We start from the raw sequence: 16,235 nt of genomic DNA on the forward strand, positions 1-16,235 counted from the left end.
GGGCTCTCCTCCACATCAACTTCAACATCACAAATACTCCAGTCCTCAAAGGTGTCACCCCAATCGCACTTGCTTCCTCACAGCTCCCAAATCTCCAGCTGCCCGTCTGAGTATGAGGTAGAACAGATGGTTGAGTCTGCAGAGCTGTTTACTCATACTATAGCCTGGGAATCAGAGGTCGACTCCAGCGCTTCTGTGAATCCAGACGAGGAAATGATCTGCACTGATGCCCAGAATCTTTATGAGTCGGATCCAGGACCAGACGCAGAAGGTTCTGACCATAATGTAGACCCTCATTCCCAAACTGTAACTCCTGTTGGTGGAGAAAATGAGGAAGACGATGATGAGACTCAAATACCTGATTGGAGCGACAACTTTAGTTTTTTGTCAGGGCAGGAACAGGTTGGCTCTGAGGACGACGGGTGTGATAACGCACAGGGTGATGATGATGAGGTTGGAGATCCCACTTACTGTCAACCCACAGTCAGCCAAGAGATGAGGTCAGCAGAGGAGGTGGAGGAAGATGCTAGTGACGACGAGGTCAGGTTGCGCCTTCCTGGACAGAGACGTAGTACTGGAAGCACGTCAACAACTGCATCCTCAAACACAACTCTGCCTCTCACCACAAGTCATGGTGGCTCTTCAGGTCGCATGGGTGCTAAGCCTTGCATAGCCTGGGCATTTTTTCAGATCGATAAAGATGACCCAACTCGTGTTATCTGTAACATTTGTCAGCAAAAGCTATGTAGAGGCCAAAAAATACATAGTTTGAGTACTTCATGCATGAACCGGCACATGGACATGAAGCATAAGTTGCAGTGGGAAGCTCAGTGTGCTACAATGCGGCCTAGCCGGCCGGGCCAACCACCGTCTGCCAAATCTTGTGCATCCGCGGCCTCTTCATCCTCTGTGACTGGGGGGACAGCAGTCACACCTGTTTTGGGGCGCAGACCTGCCACCTCTTTACCCGCAACAGCCAGCGTGATTGGCAGGTCATCATTTTCTTTGGAGGTGGTAACACCAGCTGGTGTTGAGCGCTGTCCGACATCGATAGCACCACCTTTGGATCAAGGCAACCTAACATGTCCGCCTGCATCTTCCTCACAGACCGGCAGTTTGCCGGGGACACCCTTATCAACGCCGTCTAAGCACAGTAGCCAGCCCTCGGTCCCTCAGATGTGGACAAGTAAAAGACTATTTCCTCCTAGCCATGAGAAAGCTAAGAGGTTGAATTTCACCATCTGCAAGCTCTTGGCTACAGAAATGCTGCCTTTCCGCCTGGTGGACACAGAGGATTTTCGAGCCCTTATTTCCGTCGCAGTTCCCCAGTACCAGATGCCCAGTCGGCACTATTTCTCAAAGAAAGGTGTGCCTGCGCTCCACCAGCATGTCGCACACAACATCACCGCTTCTTTGAGAAACTCTGTGTGTGACAGGGTGCATTTCACCACAGACACTTGGACGAGTAGGCATGGACAGGGGCGTTACATGTCGCTGACTGGGCACTGGGTAACTATGGTGACAGCAGGACAAGCGGCTGCTGTCCAAGTCTTGCCGTCCCCACGAGTTGTGCGTCAATCCTCTTTATGTCAAAGTTCCTCCACTGCTTCTGCCTCCTCAACCTCCTCTCGGTCTTCCACCTGCACCCAAAGCCTGTCTGGTCATGCCACAAGCTTTCTAACTGCGCAGAAGGGATCCTGCACACCTCCTTACTATGCTGGCAGTAGGGCTCAACGTCATCAGGCGGTTTTTACTTTGAAATGTCTGGGAAATGTGAGTCACACAGCTGAGGAGTTGTGGTCAGCTCTGGAGAACCAATTTCATGAATGGTTGTCTCCACTGGACCTGAAACCAGGGAAGGCCGTGTGCGACAATGCTGCAAACCTGGGTGCGGCCCTTCGCCGGGGCAATGTCACACACGTGCCTTGTATGGCTCACGTGTTGAACCTGGTTGTCCAGCAATTTTTAGCCCACTATCCCAGAGTAGATGGCCTTCTGCAGAGGGCACGGTCGCTGTGTGCTCACTTCCGCCGTTCGCTTCCCGCAGCTCAGCGACTTACATCTCTACAGAAGTCGTTGGGCCTGCCTCTTCACCGGCTAAAATGCGATGTGCCTACCCGGTGGAATTCAACTCTGCACATGTTGCAGCGACTGTGGCAGCACTGACAAGCCCTGGTGCAATACGTTCTGACGTATAGCCTGGGCCAACGAGATCCAGAGGTGGGGCAAATCACGCTGGAGGAGTGGTCTCAGATCAGGGACCTATGCACCCTTCTGCACAGTTTTGAAATGGCGACGAAGATGTTTAGTGCTGACGATGCCATTATCAGCATGACTATTCCGGTGATTTACATGCTGGAGCACATGTTAAACAGAATTCCGAGTCAGGTGGTGGCACAAGAGGAGGTGGAGGAAGTAGAGGAGGAGGAGTTGTATGCGGAAGGGCTAACATCTGCAAGGTCCAGACGGTCGGCAGCACCAAGGCATCAGGCATTAGAGGGTGGGGGAGATGGTTTTACCAGGGCGCATGGTAGCAGCCAAACTAGTGAGGAAGGTGCAGGAGCCCAGGAAGGAGTGGAGGACGAACTGATGGAAGACTCATCAGATGAGGGAGACCTTGATCACATTTCTGTTGTGCGAGGTTGGGGGGAGAGGACAGAGGAAGGAAGCATGATTGTTACCTCGCCACCAACACAACAGGGACTTGGTGCTCCTGGATGCGCAACACACATGAGTGCCTTCTTGCTGCACTACCTGCAACATGACCCTTGTGAGAATTAGAAATAATCCTGACAACTGGGTTGCCACACTGTTAGATCCCCGGTACAAAAGTAAATTTGCAGAAATTATTCCTGCCATAGAAAGGGATGCACGCATGCAGGAGTATCAGCAGAGACTGTTGCAGAATCTTACATGTGCTTTTCCACAAAACACCAGTGGTGCACGTAGTGAATCTCACAGTTCCAACTTGCCAACCGTGGGACCGTCAAGTGTTCAGCACTCAAACCGTAACAGAACCACAGTATCTGCTGGTAACATCAATTTTGCGGAATCATTTCACCACTTTTTTAGCCCATCCTTTGCAAGGCCACAGGAGACAAGAAGTCTGACACATAGTCAACGCCTAGAGACGATGGTACAGGAGTATCTCCAAGAAAACATTGAAGCCATGACTGTGTCACTGGACCCTTGCTCTTTTTGGGCTTCCAATCTGGATAAATGGCCGGAGCTAGCCACTTACGCCTTGGAGATCTTGTCATGCCCCGCAGCCAGCGTTTTGTCTGAAAGAGTGTTCAGCGCTGCTGGTGGTGTGCTGACAGATAAGCCCACGCGGCTCTCCACTGATAATGTAGACAGACTCACATTCATAAAGATGAACAAATCATGGATCCGAAATGACTTTTCTACCCCTGTGTCATCCTGGGGAGAGTAAAAGCTTGCTGATGGGTTAAAATCACCCTACCAAACTTTTTAAGCTTTCAAATTACTAATCATGTTTATCTGTATCTTGGCTGGAAAATAATTTGGGCTTTGTAGCAGTGTGCAGCACTGATTCTATTAGGCCATCTATAATAAGCTCCACCAGATTTAAAATTACTAATCATGTTTATCTGTATCTTGACTGGAAAATAATTTGGGCTTTGTAGCAGTGTGCAGCACTGATTCTATTAGGCCATCTATACTAAGCTCCACCAGATTTAAAATTAATAATAATTTTTAGCTGCATCTAGCCCGGAAAATAATTTTGGGGCTCCGAGATGCGCAAGACACATAAGTGCCTTCTTGCTGCACTACCTGCAACATGACCCTCATATTGTCAGAATTCGAAGTAATCATGACTACTGGGTTGCCACACTCTTAGATCCCCCAAACTTTTCGATCAACCTTTTCATTTTAATAAAGACCAAAAAAATGGTCATTTTTGAAATTATATGCATAAGCAGGTTATTAGAAACTGAAATCAAACAGTTTTCAACTCAAAACTTTATTCTAGGTGATGTTACATTTTCACATAGGACCCCTTGTTCGAAAGGAGCTTCTGAACTCTCTCGTCCATTGAATTTGTCAGGTTTTGGATGGTTTCTGCTTCAATTGTTTTGCATGAGGACAGAATACCCTCCCAGAGCTGTTGCTTAGATGTGAACTGCCTCCCGCCATCATAGACACTCCTTTTGATGATGCTCCAGAGGTTCTGAATGGGGTAGAGGTCAGGGGAGCATGGGGGTCACACCATAAGTTTGTCCCCTTTTATGCCCATATCAGCCAGAGATGCAGATGTTTTATGTGCAGCATGAGATGGTGCATTATCATGCAAAAAAATGATCTTGCTGTGAAATACACGGTTCTTCTTCTTGAACCATGGCAGGAAGTGCTGTTTGAGAAAATCCACATACATTATGGAGTTCATCTTTAGCGCCTTCAGGGATCCTAAAGGGGCCGACAATCTCTCTCCCCATGATTCCAGCCCAAAACATTACTCCACCTCCTCCTTGTTGGCGCTGTAGCCGTGTTTGCGTCTGGTGTCCTTCAACCAGCCATCCTCCACTCCATCCATCTGGACCATCGAGCGCTGCACGGCACTCATCCGTGAACAAAACAGTTTTGAAATCAGTCTTCATGTAATGTTTGGCCCACTGGAGCCGTTTCTGCTTGTGTGAAGTGGATAGAGGAGGTCGACAGGATGGCGTATGCACAGCTGCAAACCTCTGAAGGACCCTGTATCTTGTTGTTCGGGGGACGTTGGAGGCACCAGCAGCTTCAAAAACTTGTCTGCTGCTATGACAAGGCTTTTTGCCACTGCTCTTTTAACCTGACGTAATTGCCTGTAGGAAAGAGTCCTCAATTTTCCCTTATCAACACGCACACGTGTGTACTGTGAATCAGCTACATACTTCTTGATTGTGCGATGATCAGGATGAAGTGTCTTGGCAATGTTGATTGTAGTCATGCCTTGACCTAAACACTCCACAATTTGTTGTTTCTCAGCAGCCGACACATCCTTTTTCTTTCCTATTTTGGCAGAAAATGTAGGCTGCTTAATAATGTGGGACAGCCTTCTTAAGTAGTCTTGCCTTTCATTGGACACACCTGCCAAACTAATTAGCACAGGTGTCTGCAATTGCTTACAGTGATATAAAGTGCCCTGACACACATAACCATCAATGAGTTTTACTGACAAACAAACAAATTCTTCCCTTATCACTCCTAAACACTTTTTGCATAATAATTTGGAACACAGTGTACATGTGCTTTTCCATAAAACACCAGTAGTTCACGTATTGAATCTTACAGTCTAACTTGCCAACCGTGGTCTGTATGGAGTTGCTCAATAAAGGGCCCAAAATTAAGATAACATAGATGGGAGAGGTCTCTATGAATACGAATTCCTAAGTATTTGATACCCTGTGAGGGTCAGGCAAAGGGAAATTTGGACTGGATGGAATCCTGTATGGATTTGGGGAGGGAGACATCGAGGGCCTCAGACTTCGCTGCATTGATTTTAAAATTTGACCATGTAACAAAGTGATCTATTTCAGCCATAACAGCAGGGATGGATATATGTGGTTGAGTGATATATACTAGGACATCATTAGAAAATGCAGAGCACTTGTACTCGGTGCCTCCCACCTCAATCCACCTAATATTGGGGTTATGGCGAATTGATGAGAGCAGGTGCTCCGTCACTAGGATGTATAAGAGAGGGTCAGAGGACATCCCTGCCTTGTACCATTGGTGATTATGAAAGGTGATGAAAATGTTCCATCTATCTTCAGCCTAGGTGACGTATTGCGATACAGGGCCGTGATTTTGGCTATAAAAGGGTCCCCTAGACCCCTACCCCAAGCTTTTTAAGAGAATGATATATCGCGTGCCAGGAGACTCTATGGAATGCTTTCTCAGCATCCAACGAGAGTATCTAATTAGAAATTTTTAACTGTATCTAGCCCAGGAAATACTTTGTGCCTAGTAGGAGTGTCTGCTAGTCAGCGGATTATCCCAGCTGTAAAAGAATTTAAAGTGTACTCATTCAAATTAGAGAGACAATTTAAATTAAAAAGATTAGACCTGCCTCCACCGCAGGGGGGCTCGCTCGACCCACCAGCGGACAGGCACCAGTATTGGGAGAGGGGAGCTGGCCGTCAGGGTCCACCGCGGCTCTGGCACAAACCCGGTGACACGGAGGTCGCACGGGCAGGAACGGACTGGCCGTGTCGGCTTCGCACTTTTTTGGTTTTAGAAGGGCATGACATGCCTATATCTGTGTCTCCCCCTCCTTTTACTCCTCCACCTCTTTTCTTTTCGCATGACTATGTGTACTTCTCACTTTTCCATGTGTTAGTTGTGTCTTCTGAGCAGTTTGTCAGCTTTTGGACACCTATAAAGTGTTTTCTATATGTTTTCTATGTGTTTCTATATGTTTTTGTTTGCCTGCCATTGGTTTTAACGGTGTTCGAAGGTGTTCGACGAACAGTTCGACGAACAGTTCGGCGAACATTCTGGTGTTCGACGAACAGTTCGGCGAGCATACTGGTGTTCGACGAACCGAACTGAACTTGAACACTACGGGGGTGGCTCAGCACTACTCCCGAGGGCTTGGACGGGCGGCCTCTGCCTGGCGGGCCTTGGACTTCGCGGCTTTGGAGCGCACCTCCAGGCGCTCGCAGCAGATCCTCCTCTCCCGCCGCTCCTTGTCGAATTGGAGGAGCTGCTTTTTACAGATCTCCTTCCTCCTCTGCACATCATCCCCTGTCTCTTGGGGGAAGCCCATCAGGTCCCCCTCTGGTAGTCCCAGGGCATCTCTTCCTCTGCCAGGCAGGCAACCGGGGGCGCAGGAAGCGGCATCATCAGAGGTTGCTGCAGGTCCTCTGTAGGTACGGACCAGTCCGGGTAGGGGCAAGTGGATTCCCCGTGAAACTCAGGACTCCCTGGGACAGGAGTCGGGAGGCACAGCAGGTCTCCGGTGATGGCGGTGGCTTGGGCCTGGGCCTCCAGAGCCGATAGCTGATCCCATATGATGGCGGCCGGGGACGGGGGTGCTGGCAGGACACTTATGAGGGATACAGTGTGTCCCGCGCGGGGGTTGGGGATTTCCGTCTTACCCACTCCTGGGTCACGCACGGCCTCCTGGGTTTCCTTTGCCTGGGCTGCGGCCTCCACGGACCGACATGAGGAGCTTTGGGGGCGGGCCTGGATCCTGTGCAGCACCGACTCCCTCCACTCCGTGGCGACCAATTTCTGGGCCTCCTCGACCCTCTGGGTCAAGTCCGGGGTTTCTCCTCGGAGGAACTCGACCTCCTCCGTGGTTAGGCATATTCCCTTCACTCTGAGGAAGGTGGCAGCTCGTGGAACAGCTCCGGAGGACTCGGCGGAACTCTCCTCGGCGGCCTCCATCACTGCTGCAGGGTGCGGCGTATCTAGGATTGTTGCGGCCACACCTTGTTGTTGCCTTCGTCTCCTCTTTTCGGGGCGGCTCCATGGCGGCAGGCTGACGGGCACTCCCAGGGACGTCCCATCTGTTTTGACGGACATCCCTGCGCTGACTGTCTCTGCTGGAGGGGGCGGTCTGCATTTTTGGCGCCCTTGGGAAGCCATGCACACGATGGGAGGTTCCGGGTTGCTGTCCTTTTTGCACATAATAGCATCCGTTCTTCTTAGGCGGGCGCCACATGGAATGTGAAACGACAGTCTGTTGTAAAGGCAAGCAGTACCCGGTAGCAATGGGGATCACTTCGTCCGTTGCTGCGGGCACGCAATCCTGCCGACTACGCCAAGTTGTAATGCCTACATCGCTACTCGCTAGCCCAACCTGAGAGATGGGGGTACTCGGAACCGGGCCTCCAGGTGGAAGGTGGATGCAGTCGTGGCCTAGGCCCGGCCCGTGCCCAGGGTTGTCACATCAAAATAAGGGCTAGGAAGGACGGTGGTAATTGAGTGGATGTATTGACTACGCCACCTGTGGTGCCTGGTGATTCGCCACCAGCGCTGCGGCAGTCCTCTAAGGCGGGATGTAGTGGCAGCAGAAGATGGTACTACTCCCCACAGGTAGAGCAGGGCCTCAGGGCAGTGAAGACGGATGAGGGGGGTCGTAGTGGGTGGTGCGGTGTGGTGTCGTGCTGAAATAAGGGACCGGACGCAATGGATGCAGTCTTCCAAGCTTTACTCACATTGTTAGGTGTCAGCTGCAAGGCTTCTCCTTGCTCCTCACGGCGCGCTGCGTCGACCAGGAAGGGGTTCAGCACACTCCGGGTAGTTCGGGTGCATCAATCAGGACCCCCTGCACCAGAGTGTTCCTAGATTTTCCCCACTAGGTCCTCTCCTGTCCATATGTGGTACATGTACTAAGGCCGGGTCTCCCTCTGGACCATGCACAGAACAAGGGTATGGGTGGTGACTCCGCTCCGTCCGTTACCCGGTGGGATCCACTGAGCCTCCGGGCTTTTCTGACCAAGACTTGAAGTGACACAGTCAGATATTGGGGGCCGGTACCCCTTTTGCAGCAGGAGTCCCTCTGGCTAGGCCAGAATTGTGAGGATAGGTGGCGTATGCCGCTCCGTCTGCATCCCCCTGGGATCCTTTTGCTACTCCCCTCCAGGCCTTCTTAGGTAGGTACCTTGACCGAGTAGAGACAGCGGTTAACTCTAGCCGCTCCTCGCCTCAAGGCCGGAGTACGAGGACCGTGTATTTTCTATCAGCTGCAGGTTCACGTAGAAAGCCACGTTCAGTGATGAAGATCACAATCAAAGACCATAAGCCCAAGATGGCCGTTTATTAAATATGAATTTTGTGGTGTAACCTAAAGTCCGTCCTCCACCCTCACCCACTACATGGTTCCCCCTATCTTTGGTTCCCTCCCATCTCCTCTTATCCCGGCTGGGGCAGCACCCTGGTGCATATAAGCCCCCCTCAGGTGGGAGAGGTGTAGTGTTGGATGGATGGCTGAGTCCTGAGAGGTGCTCCACCCTTACCTCGGAGAGGAGATACCACACCTCGGTCTGAGGTGCAGTACCCCTGTGGCGACTGAACCCTCAGCGGCGCCACAACTGATCCTTGCTGCCTGTTGGGGTGCTCTGCCTCCCTCCCCCTGTGTTCTGCTGTCCTCGCTCTGCATGTCCTCCTGCCAGGTTGGGTGAGTTGCTATATCATCTACCTCTTCGTCTTTCACTTCCGCACCCTTGTCCTCCTTCTGACTTTCTGGCAATTGTGTTTCAACATCGTCCACCTCTTGGGACACTTTCCCTCCGTCGCCTTTGTGTGACCATTGCTGCTCAAATATTTGGGCATCGCTACATGTGATCTCCTCTTGCCCCGCTTCAAGTGGAACAGGCAAGAGGCCCGAATCTATAAATGGGAAAGTAAACAACTCTTCAGAGTGTCCAAGAGTGGGATCAGTTGTCTCCGGGCACTCGGCATGGTGGGAGGAAGGAGGATCAGGGTGAAGAATATGCGGCCCAGACTCACGGCTACTGAGACTTGACTGTGTGGAAGACAAGGTGGTGGTGGTGGTGGTTAAGTGACTGGAAGCATTATCTGCTATCCAACCAATAACTTTTTGACACTGCTCTGGGTACAATAGTGGTGTTCTGCGGTCCCCTATTAATTGAGACAGGAAGATTGAGTGAGAAGATGTGGGTGTTTGTTGTGACACAATTCAGCTTGCCCACGGCATCGCCCTCTGAATGCACCATCATCACCATCACGTCCAGTTCCCCGTCCCTTGTCACGTGCGTTGCCCATTTTAAATGGAAGACAGTATCTTGCACGCTCACAACAAATGACTGAATTTGGAGCGAACTTATATGTGATCCGTGTGACGGAGAAACCACAGATTTAAATACCTGGCCTAAAGGTAAGTATTTTGAACAGCAATCTGCTGTGAATTGCTTCACTGACACACTGAAAGAAATTATTAATGAAGGTCAGAAATGGCAGTATTTTCTGACAACCTATATGTGATCCATTTGACAGAGAAAACACAGTTTTAAATGGCTGGATTTTTAGCGCTGTAATATGGAAAGGACCTGGCTGTATTCTGCAGTGCCAACAAGCAAATGGTGCAGAACAATGGTGTTCTCTGGATTGCTTTTTAAGCAAATAATGAGAATTAAGATCCAAAGAAAAGTATTCCTGGCTCCTGAGACCTGGGCCTTTGTATAGAAATATCTAACAGCAGCAGACAGAACTGGAATGGAGCTTCTTGTGCTATATGCACTTCAGTCTGCTATATACACTGCCTGCCTGCCTATACATCCTGCCTGCCTGATATCTCTGCAGATGGATTAGTCCTCAGAAGGACTGTTAGCAGAGATGGATATGTGTCTCTAATATAGTTTGGTATACCTACACTAACTAGAAACAAGCAAATCTCTCCCTAGCTCAGCAGCAGCTCTCCCTACACTGTCTGATCCGGAGTGACTGTGAGGAGCATGGCGGTGCCAGGTCTGATATAGACCCGATGACGCTGTGCGGCCAGCCAATCACTGTATTGCCACAACCAACATTACGCCACAACTACGGCATTAAAGTGAGTGGCAGGCAATCCCTGCATGTTCATTGGCTCTCTAAAGAGCGCTAAACATGAAGGGAGGAGACCCGAGCTCCCGCTGAGCAACCCCTGAAATACTCGGCGAGCTCCGAGCAGTAGCGAGCATGCGCGCTCATCACTAGTTGGCACTGTCTTGAAACAAAATTGGCGCCCCCGCTCCTCAGCCTCTCAACAGCCTCCACTCAGCAGCCTCATCTCTAGCGCCAACAGAATGTTTGGAAATGTCAGTCTATGTTTTATCAATGGACATGTGACACAAGAACGGATAAAGGAATCGGCTGACATTGGTGCTCAGAGAAGATGAGGCCATTCACAATTAGAAAAACACCTGAATGTTGTGATATTATTATAGTTAATAATATACAGAAGCCATGGTCAGGGATAGCGCATTCTTTGGACATGTTCATCTAAAACTGGACAACCCCTTTAAGTACAAGGATTTTTATTTATTTCATGAACTCCTCCGTGGCAATGGTGATAGAAAAGAGGCCTTGGTGCTCCTAGCAACCAATCAGAATTCTGCTTCCATTTTTGTATCGCAGTGTAGAAGATGAGAGCTGCGCTCTGACTGGTTGCTATGGGCAACGAAGCTCAGGCTGATGTTTGAGGGTCACAGAGTTGCAGCAGCACAGTCCACGGTGCAGAGAAAGAATGTGTCCTCTCTGGGGCTGCACTAAGGGGAGGGCAGCGGCAATAATGGAATTTACACCCCCGGCCCCCTGCAGACCCCATTGTAACCCTTGTGTGATACAGGCGTGAGTGCGCCCCCTGCTGTGATACTGCCTCCCCCTCATGCAACAGGCGAACAAGATACAGAACTGTATGTACTGACACCAGGACCACAGCACCAGGTACACAGCACAACTGCACAGCGCCAGGCACACAGCACCACTGCACAGTGCCAGGTACACAGCACCACTGCACAGCACCAGGCACACAGCACCACTGCACAGCGCCAGGTACACAGCACACTGCACAGCACCAGGTACACAGCACCACTGCACAGCACCAGGTACACAGCACCACTGCACAGCGCCAGGTACACAGCACACTGCACAGCACCAGGTACACAGAAAACTGCACAGCACAGTGCTGGGCACACAGCACCACTGCACAGCGCCAGGTACACAGCACTGCACAGTGCCAGGTTCACAGCACCCTGCACAGTGCCAGGTACACAGCACCACTGCACAACACCAGGACCACAGCACCAGGTACAAAGCACCACTGCACAGTGCCAGCTACACAGCACCACTGCACAACACCAGGACCACAGCACCAGGCACACAGCAACACTGCACAGCACCACTGCACAACACCAGGCACACAGCACCACTGCACAGCACCAGGCACACATCACACTGCACAGCACCAGGTACACAGAACACTGCACAGCACAGTGCTGGGCACACAGCACCACTGCACAGCGCCAGGTGCACAGCACACTGCGCAGCACCAGGTACACAACACACTGCACAGCACAGTGCCGGGCACACAGCACCACTGCACAGCGGCAGGCATACAGCACAACTGCACAGCACCAGGTACACAGCACCACTGCACAGCACCAGGTACATAGAAAACTGCACAGCACAGTGCTGGGCACACAGCACCCCTGCACAGCACCAAGTACACAGCACACTGCACAGCACCAGGTACACAGCACCACTGCACAGCACCAGGTACATAGAACACTGCACAGCACAGTGCTGGGCACACAGCACCACTGCACGGCGCCAGGCACACAGCACCACTGCACAGCACCAAGTTCACAGCACCACTGCACAGCACCAGGTACACATCACCACTGCACAGCGCCAGGTACACAGCACACTGCACAGCACAGGTACACAGCACACTGCACAGCACCAGGTACACAGCACATTGCACAGCACCAGGTACACAGCACACTGTACAGCACAATGCCGGGCACATCACCACTGCACAACACAGCACCAGGCACACAGCACCACTGCACAGCACCAGGTACACAGAACACTGCACAGCATAGCAGTGGGCACACTGCACAGCACTAGGTACACAGCACACTGCACAGCACAGCACCAGGCACGCAGCACCACTGCACAGCACCAGGTACACAGAACACTGCACAACCCAGCGCTGGGCACACTTCACCAGGTACACTGCAGACAGCCCACAGCACCGGGTATACAGCACCACTCCATTACTCCTAGGACAGTGCTGAATTATCACAGTGCAGCGCACAATGTTCGATGAGTACCTGATGTAACGTCATCTATATTCGTACTCGCAACACATGTGGCACGCTGCTGCTCTGCTCCGGATTGAAGATGAGCATTCAGCGTGTCACATGACCAGGACCATGATGCACCCTGCAATGGTGCAGCGCTCATTTCCGTTCGCCGGGTGCATCATGCACCGAGCTGCTGTCCCTAAGGGCCTGGTTAGCAGAAGCAAAGAGATGGGGGCCCCCGATCGTGGACTTGGGGCCCAGGCTGATGGCCCCCCCCCTTTTTGCTTCTGGTCACCGGGCCCCATACAGTAGTAAGGGCAGTAATGCCCTGATGGCGGCCCTGAGTACTCCCACTGAGACACATGGAGAGTACACGAAGAGACTTTTTTGCAGAGTGCACAGTCTAATTCTGTCCCTTACTCCAGCTGTGTCCTATCCCTACAATAATCAGAGTAGAGTAGTGGTGGCACTCGTGATCCTGCATTTACACAGGCTGGGCCATGTCAATATTTGTGGTTCCATAAGTGCCCACAGCCTAACAGTTTGTTGATTGGCTGCACTGCAGCCTTTCAACAAACTTTATTAGGCATCCGAACCTGAACAGTAAACTGGACAATCAGTAAAAAGTCCATATTCAGGGTCTGGTAGTGGGCACTAAGTATGTGGTACGAACCCCAAACCTTACATTTCATTTACTCATCTCTAGTACTGAAGGGATTAATAATATCAGTCCTAAAAACATTGTTGATCAAAGATTTCCCTTTTTGATAAACAGATCGGGGTGAATCTCTAGAGAACTGAGCTAGCCTCGGTTCTGTTGTACAGAGATGCCAATGCTTTAATATGGATTTCATAATGAATTAGGAGTGATGATCATATTTGGAAACATGGGATAATCTCTGTTTTTTCCTACCATCTCTCCTACAGATAGGTCTTTCCATTTGTTCACATTGTGCGGATCTAATCTTTTCTTCTAACCTGCATCCTATCACACCAACACTGTATTAACATGTATCTATAAATGTGTCCCGCACGTAAGAGTTGACCCTTAGGGATGCTAATAAATGTTTGCAGTGCATGAAAACTGTCCCTTCTCAATAAATTATTTCTATCAGTGCTTTGATGAACATAGTGGTAATAAGTCTATCATCTGTAGAAGATCTTTGAACATATATGTCCATATAATTAAGGCTATCCACTCCCACCTCAATGGAAAAGTGTAAAGTAAGTATCTTTCAGATACTGTGTGAACAGCTCCAATTCATTCCTGTGCCGCTCCACAAAAAAAAAAAATAACGGAGTCCGAGCTCCAAGTTTCCAGATATCAATATCTATAAAAATAATATTTATTTTCAAAAAATAAAAATCATAAAATTGTTTGCACAACTTGGAGCCACAGGAGACCCCATTGATGTCCCCTGTAACTGTAAGTAAAAATCAGAACCAAACCGAAAAAAAATCATGGACTTAAGAATTTCACAGAGTGATATCAGGAATGTGATGTTTTCATTGGACAGTGACCAACCTGAAATGAAACATTCCCGAGACTGTCAGAAACAGTATAAATAAAAAAATAAGTTGGTAGCGAATGATTGATGATCACCTCAGTGTTTGTCGCTTTATCGGGGTGAATGTGATATTTTGCTTTGCATTTATGCATTTTAAGTCATGTTTTCACTTGGAAGATGGACATAAAATAATATAAAATACTATTAAAGAAAAAATCTCTACCTCTTTACGCTCTTTTTTGTGTTTGATGTATAACATAGGATTTGGAGATATCCTCGTATACAATGAGCAGTCCCCTGGAAAGTGCAGTGAGAATTGGAAGATACTGTATATTTTTGGACTTTTGAGGATTTTGTTTCCATTTTCTCATAATTTGTGGATCATTAAAATCTCTGTCCATCCTGTGATTTCCATCATTTTATGACTTTTCCTTCTTGATGTTGCAATTTCATTATAACTACTGTAATCAGCATTATGTTGTGCGAAACTAGTATCTACCATGACATGGTGACTGTATGGTGGAGAAATATCAGTCTTGATTCTATCATCTGCTGAAGATGCCCATATACACTATGATTAGACTGTACCACCTACATATAAATGTACTTGGTTGGGTACCCCATTGGGCTGAACCCTTCGCTACACCTCTGATCTGGTAAGGGAATTACTAAAGTGGGCATAACGAGAGACGGCGTTGGTGAATAGGGGTCCTGAATGAACTTGGAGACTTTTTGGACCCTTTCCATATCACATTTTTATGAACAGTCAGAAAACAAATTGAAGAAAACAGTAGAGTAAAAAGAGTGGAAGATGACACTGTCATAGAGGAATGCTTCACATAAAGACCATAGCAATGTAAAGCAGTCTAGACATCTGGAGTCCGGTGTATCCATCATGAGCACTGGTAAATCGATCCTTCATGATGGATATAGCAGTAATTCTGATCCAGCGCTATTGCTTCTTTACCCGCATGAACAGCTGCAAGAACCTGACTGATATACATAAATGAAACTTGCTGAAATCTTCAAGAACAGGGTCTCCAACCTTCGGCAGTCCAGTTAGGCAACTACAACATCCAGGATTTCTGGTGGGTGTGAAGGCATATTGAAGCTTGTAGCTGAAGAGCTTAAGGCTCTTGACCCAACGTGTAAACCAAATGGTCTGGAAAACCTGAAGCAAAGATCTGGCTGCTGGAGAGCAGAGAGAAGAGTAGACTTTCACTTTATCAGTACTGGCTGGATGTTTTACAACCTGGTATTTGCCATTAAGTCATGGTTGTGTGAACCTTTAAAGAAGGGTCTTAAGAAGGAGCTAGAGGGAGCCAAGTGGAGAGGTCTGTGTTCGGGGCAGACACTGCTCTCATGTCTATGAAGAACCAGTAAGTGATAGACAGTGACATCTCTATTTGTTCTTCATTCCCTGTTCCTACTTTTCTTGATGCCGAACTCCAACAATACTAAAAAGACTGATCAACTTACCGGAAAATCTCCAAGATCCTTGTCCAAATCCAATTGTGTAAAAGGAGAAACTGTGCCTGACACTCCACAATAGAGAGAATCTAAAATATGACTTATGAATAAAACATCTCTACACCCAGTGTGACACCTTATATTTTGTACATCTCATCACATGTAGAAAGCGGTAAACTGTCTGGAAGAATCACACAAGCATCACATGAGCCATCAGTATTCAGAATCCGAATATACAGATACAATGCATATAGATGTGTCATTTAAAAAAAGAACACTTCAGGTTTACCTGTGAAAATGATTTTATCCTTATTTCTTATATTTTTGCTAACTTGTCCTATTAACCCCTTAACTCTACTTGACAGATTTATCCATCATGAGGGTTGGGAAAAGAACACTCCATGGTGGACACATCAGTTATGTTGATCCAGCGGGTATTGCCTCTGTACCCATGTGCCCAGCTGATATAATAAGCCCGACTGCTGAAACCTCTGAGATT

At 48.9% G+C, this 16,235-nt stretch overlaps 1 protein-coding gene across 2 annotated transcripts in view; it reads right to left on the bottom strand.

Moving 5' to 3' along the window:
• Window positions 1-15,901, bottom strand: part of LOC141266087 (cytochrome P450 2C20-like) — a 451,920-nt gene extending 436,019 nt beyond the window's left edge. For both annotated transcript variants that reach the window (XM_073679995.1, XM_073679993.1), the window contains exon 1: window positions 15,746-15,901. The gene's annotated coding sequence lies outside the window, so the exon portion shown is untranslated. The remainder of the gene's footprint in view (window positions 1-15,745) is intronic.
• Window positions 15,902-16,235: the final 334 nt, after the last annotated feature.

The sequence above is a fragment of the Phyllobates terribilis genome, unplaced genomic scaffold (assembly GCF_046119375.1).
Source record: "Phyllobates terribilis strain yellow unplaced genomic scaffold, ASM4611937v1 Scaffold_4__5_contigs__length_816908805, whole genome shotgun sequence".
Classification (NCBI taxonomy): domain Eukaryota; kingdom Metazoa; phylum Chordata; class Amphibia; order Anura; family Dendrobatidae; genus Phyllobates; species Phyllobates terribilis.